General features: G+C 44.4%; 1 protein-coding gene across 1 annotated transcript in view; it reads right to left on the bottom strand.

Annotated features, from left to right (window-relative positions):
* The window catches only part of PTPRN2 (protein tyrosine phosphatase receptor type N2), a 1,475,949-nt gene that overhangs the window by 151,861 nt on the left and 1,318,088 nt on the right, over positions 1-6,000 (bottom strand). The gene's annotated exons all lie outside the window — the stretch shown is intronic.

The raw sequence follows: 6,000 nt of genomic DNA, 5'->3' as shown, positions 1-6,000 counted from the left end.
GGGAACATGACTCAGCTTCAGACACCCACCATAGGGCCACCATGAGTGGAAACGGATTCAGCGGCAGTGGCTTACATTCATATTATTAAACTGCTAGATGAATCCTATGTAGAAATAAAATTGGAGGATATAACGATGCAAAGTTATCATTAACTTGAATAATGGAAAGATGCAAATACCATAAACACGCTCCTTGAGATATCAGGCAGTAAGTGCTCTCCTTCTGATGTTTCCTTTGATGCTAACTACAATAATGGCACAATGGTTAAAGCCTTCAGCTGCTAACCCAAAGGTTGGGGATTCAAAGCCCCTGTGTTCTATGGGGAAGAGATACGGCAGTCTGCTTCCACAAAGAGTACAGCCCTGGAAACCCTATGGGGCTGTTCGGCTCAGTCGTACAGGGCCAACATGAGTCGGAGTTTAAGGAAGGGCACTGCGTTTGGTTTGGGTTACATCTATGTATTGGTGACAACAATATAGATGACCGAAAAGTTTTTTTTCTTTTGAAACCTCCCAGTCTGAAAAGCACAGAGAATGCAGACACACCAGTTCTGCTGCTTCAGGAAGAGAACCGCATGGATGGCATCATTGGCTCCTGCCTTGTGCAGCCTTGGGCTACCAAACAGGGGTCCTTTCTCCACCTGTGTGGCCATCCAGGTGCCTTCTTTTCTGGGACATGGAGTTACCAGCTCCCTCCCACTGGGAGACCGCACCTCATTCTCCTCCCTTCCTCCTCTGTCATCCTTTCCTGGTTGCTCCAGATGTCGGAATAGAGGACGAGAGAAGCAAAGAGAGTCTGGGCTAACGCCCTCTTCTTTGCTTACTGACGAAATCTCTTTGGGATGCCACCATATGGCCCCCTTAATTAGTCCTTTATGTTGATTACAGTTTGTACATCAATCATAGAAATTCTGTATTCTACCCACTCTCTCTCTTACTACCTTAGAATGAAAATGGTCTACAGGAGGAAAAAAAAAAAGGCACTTCTTTTTAAAAGGACAGAGAAAAGAAAGTAGAAGACTACTTGCTTTGGTCATGGTCTACCCAGAATCATAGCGGCTCAATGACTAAACAATGACGTCAGCCTTGAGCTTATTAGAGATGCTGTTGCGCATATGCCTTTTCCCCCTCCCGAGAGTACAGGACGATTGCTTGCAGTCTCATGCCAAGCTACATTCTTCATTCTAAAAGTATCATCTATACCTTAAAAAAGCAATCACCGTCCACACAATGACAAATGAAGGCATGATCCTCCTGACCCTCGAGGCAATGATCGAATGGATGAGTTGGGCATAAACATTTATTTAAAATGTAATTTGAAGTTTACAACATTAGTTCCCATTACATGGGAATTGCTATCAGACCAAAGCACTTCCCCTGCTTTTATTGCCCTACATTTATTATCAAACTTCTAGGGAGGGCACAGCAGTAATAGAATACAATACAAAAGCTCATATCAGAAGTAAGTGACCAAAAAGGAAAAAAAAAGAAAAGCAGCCAGCATAGCCAAGATGAGTATTCTGTAAATAATATTCTGTTAAGTGAGGTTAAAATATAGAGCTGTGATCATCTGTGTGGAGCATTTTATTTGAGGAAAAGATAATCGATCATGCCAACGAAGTTCCAGAAGCATGCTCCAAAAGAGACCTGGAGATTAGCCCGATTATTGAAATTCCCCTAATTTAGAATCCTGGCAGCCAGGGGAAAAAAGGCATCATCAACACCCAAAGCAAACATCCCCCGGTTAGGATCAGAAATGCCTAGCATGAAAAGATGGTCATGCGCAGGTCCATCGCGAGCATTAACTAACCAAGGTCCAAGCTCAGTGAAGCAGGACAGCAGCAGCCTTCCACTGTGCAAATGCAGGGCCTCTTGGACAGTGACCAGACGGTTCCCTCTGCAAGGTCCTTGTGAGCACAGCACTGGTGATTTTGGTAAATGGATCTTGACTTGGACAGACAAGGAGACAAGTAGATCCGTACCCTCCAGCATCTTTCAAGTAATAAGCAATCATTTAAGCTACTTAAGATCCGAACGAACTCTATTTTTTAAAACTCAATTTATGATCTGGCATAACATAACTTTCATAAAAGTGATCCAGAACATTGAACTTAATGTCCGTGGGTTAACAGAGACAATACTGATCATTGTGCAATAATTAATTCGACTCAATAAGCCACAGATCATTAATTCTAAAGGAGGACGTAAAGTATCTTGGACTGAATGTATCTTTCGGTCATAGGCACAAATGTAGAGGCCAACCTAAAATCCACATCATTCCTTACAAATGCCCCTTGACTTGGGATCACTCTCTGGATAGTTCTCCCGCAGGCATGATCTAGATTTGAGACTTGGCATTGTGTGAGGAGCATTGAGCTACTAAGCAGCAAGGTCGTTAGCTCAAACCCACCAGCGGCTCCCAGAGAGAAAGATGGCACTGTCCGCTCCCATAAAGCGTTACAGTCTTGGAAATCCTACACAGGCTGTGTAGGAGTCAGAACGGACTTGATGGCAAGGGGCTTTTGGTTAGAATCTGGATGTATCTTTTCCAAACTCAGGTTGAGGACGTAGCCAACAGCGTGAGAGTGTGCACTGTGGCTGTATCCGCTGCAGTGTCCTAAACGAAGCCTGCGTTGCTCACACGAGGTGTCAGACCATATGCACTTTCCTTTCTTTTCCCAATTCCTACTCTCGGATAGGAAAGAAAAAGCCAACATGTGTGGTTTTGTTTTTGTTTTTTACAATCTCCCTATCACAAACCGTATCGCTGTGCATGTTTGCATGCCTTTCTGTAGAGGTCAACTCATCTCATGTCTCTGCTTTCTAGTTTTTTCCCCCCACTGTCTTGACTCACTCAGATAGTGAGAAAATAATGAGGAGATGCAAATCATTTCCCTTTCCTAATGAGGAAGCATAGGCAATAATGGAGCGGGGGTATTATTTTACTGATGACCCCCACAATCACAGCCATCAACGATGGCAATGTGTCTCCGCTCCTGGGAAGCAAATTTTCCAGAGCCATCAATGTCTTAGGGAAAAACCCCCTAATGGACAATGAAATCTTTCAATGGGAGAGAAAACACAGGCCCAAGTATAGCCAAGGTTTGCATCAAGTGGCAAGTGTCACATATGGTGGAGGGCAAGGAGTCAAGAGCCAGACTGGCAGGTCTGAACTCCAGTTCTGCCTCTCACTAGCCATGTGACTTTGGACATGTGGCTTAATCTCTCAATAGCTCAGCTTTGTAATATGTAAAAGGAATCATGATAGAATATTTTAATAAGGTTGTTTGGGAGGCGTCTGCAAAGTAATGCTCACAACAAGTTCTTGAAGCAGAACTTGGCATTTGTTTTATGTTAGATCGCAGGATTAGCTTGCCTGCCTCTCTCGTTTAGAGCTGAGAAAACCAGCCCCTCACTAGCTGGAGGAAGTCAAGACACCCAGTCCAGTTCTTCCCATGACAAAAGATGAAACCACTGCTGCCAAGTCAGTTTCAACTCTGGTGTTTGTTGGGATAGAACGAGATTCCAGAGGATTTTCAATGGATGGCTTTCCCAAAGTAGGGCACCAGGCCTTCCTTCTAAGGCACCTCTGGATGGGTGCAACGTACCGATCTTTACCTTAATAGCTGCATGTTTAACTGCTTGTGTCACTCAGGGAAGCCTCCTCCTATGACACTGTACTTAAAAGACCCAGATGTTCATGTTACAAGAGACATCAACCTGCAGGGGATGATGCCAAAGCAATGTCAAATCCAGGCTCACAACTGATTTAAGCAAGGAGGACCTCCCCCCCATCCTTACCAGGAGAACCCTTTGAGAAAGAAAAGAACATCTCCTGGTATGATGCAGTTGTCAAATCCCATCGGACTGAACAACACAAAAAGTTGAAGCCTCAGGTGAACGATACAAAACAAAACTTGCCGTCACTGAGTTGATTCTGACTCATAGCGACCCTACAGGGCAGGGTAGAGCTGGCCGTGAGTGTTTCTGAGACTCGAAACTCTTACTGGGAGTTAGAAAGCCTCAGCTTTCTCCTGCTGAATGGCTAGTGGTTTCAAACTGTTGACCTTGTACTTGTAGCAGCCCCATTCACAATCCACTATGCGTCCAAGGCTCCTTACTGTGAACTACACACTTCACTTTCAATCAATATTGGCTCGTCAACTGCTAACCTACTACAGAAATACAAGACGCCAATAACAGGAGAGACAGTGTGGGGGATAGATGGGAATTCTACTTTCTGCCTAAATTTTTCATAAACCTAAAATTGTTCTAAAAATGAAAGTCTATAATAAAATTAAAATGAGAACAGAATGGCATTCTCCATGGTTCCTCTCATTTTAAATACTCAATAATAAAAAAGCTAGGCCTGTAAAGCTTGTGCCCCACTATCTAAACATGCGCGCGTGCACACACACACACACACACACACACACACACACACACACACGGTAAAGTATAGAGTGGCTATCCCGAAGCTTGTAAAAACTTCCTGTCAAGACAATTTGTAAAAGAGAACTTTGCAAAGCTTGGTCCTGCCTCCAACACATCCACAGCCCACTGGAAGTGTGAATGTGAGTGAAGCCTGAGACACGAGCCAAGCAAGCGAAACAGAGGCTGAGCACCCAAAGCGGCACCTGCAAACCGACACCCCACCCAGTTCCGAACCATCTGCACAGCTATGGGTTACAGCTCCATGTCCAGCGTCCCCCGCAGCTCCTGTGTGCACAGGCTTGTGGGAGTCCAGCAAGCTCCCCATTTCCTGAGCAAATCCTCCAGGGAAGAGGACTGAGGCCAAGGAGCCCAAGGCTGGAGCAGTCCACGTTTGATACCAGAGCCATCACGTTCTGCCAAATAGCACGCAGACTTCTCTGGCCCCTCCTGCACTGAGGGCCTTGGGATATCTCTGCAGCGTCCTCTAAGGAGTCTCTATACTTCTTTATAACGCCATTTGCCAAATAAAGTGAATAGGATTCTGGGGGCAGAAATTCACCCATACACATCATACTGCAAATGTCTCATTTCTCAATTCTGCATCTGATGGGGGGCAAATTACAGAGAGGGTGAATCACTCTGAGAGAAAGGGCCTGTCATTCTCAAATTCTGCCAAAAGAAAGACCAAGACGACAAAGGCTAAAAAAAAAAGAAGAAGAAAGAAACTCTTTGCACCTTGTAAGGAACAATTGGAACAAAGCAGTGTGTTGCCTAAGTATGTACACAAAGGACAGCCTGGAATTTTTAAGGTTATTAGGAGAACATAATTAGTTGCAACCAGACCAAAAAAAAACACACGAAAGAATACATGTACAAAGCCCTAGGAGGAAAAAAAACAAACCAAAACAAAACAAAAAGGAGTTCATTAGGATATGCCGGGGGTGGGATAAAGGCCAATTACTTTACAGCACACTGAAGAATACATCGAAAAGAAACCAGTCCTCTCGGGTGGGGCCTGATCTTCAGCTGAGGGCAATGCTGCCTCTGACAAACGGAGCACAAAACAGCGGGGCCACCGGACAATGACTCCCCAGGCTGTTTAAATGGAGACTGGTCAAAGAAAACAGACACGGTGCTTTCTCTGAGCACAAAGGTGGCTCCCAGCATATGTGACAGTGGAAAAATTCTTATTAGAGTACATCACATTTTAAGGAGTAAATACAGACACAGAAAAAATACTTGCCAAGGGAGGCACCAAACTATGAGGCGGGGGCTTTCTGGATTTTCTTTGGCATTGTTTATTTGAATTTTCTAAATCGAAACGCCAACAAAGGAGATTTTAAAGAAGATGCATACGGTTGTTATATTCAAGAGGATTAAAATGACGTGCAATATGAAGAAATGCAGTGCAGGGAGGGGAGCATGGAAGAACATCTTCCTGATGGGTTAAAAGCGAGAGCATTTCATACTAATAATGGTACTCCGCACAAAAGAAGGGCATTTCCTAGTGTAATCGCCTCTCCTAGTTCTCCAACACAGTTTTCCTCAAGCAGCCTTGTACTTCCT

The sequence above is a fragment of the Echinops telfairi genome, unplaced genomic scaffold (genome assembly GCF_000313985.2).
Source record: "Echinops telfairi isolate 266 unplaced genomic scaffold, ASM31398v2 ScPeMD7_31;HRSCAF=116, whole genome shotgun sequence".
Lineage (NCBI taxonomy): Eukaryota > Metazoa > Chordata > Mammalia > Afrosoricida > Tenrecidae > Echinops > Echinops telfairi.
Note: the sequence above shows the minus strand (reverse complement) of the source record. Positions and strands in the feature narration are given on the sequence as shown.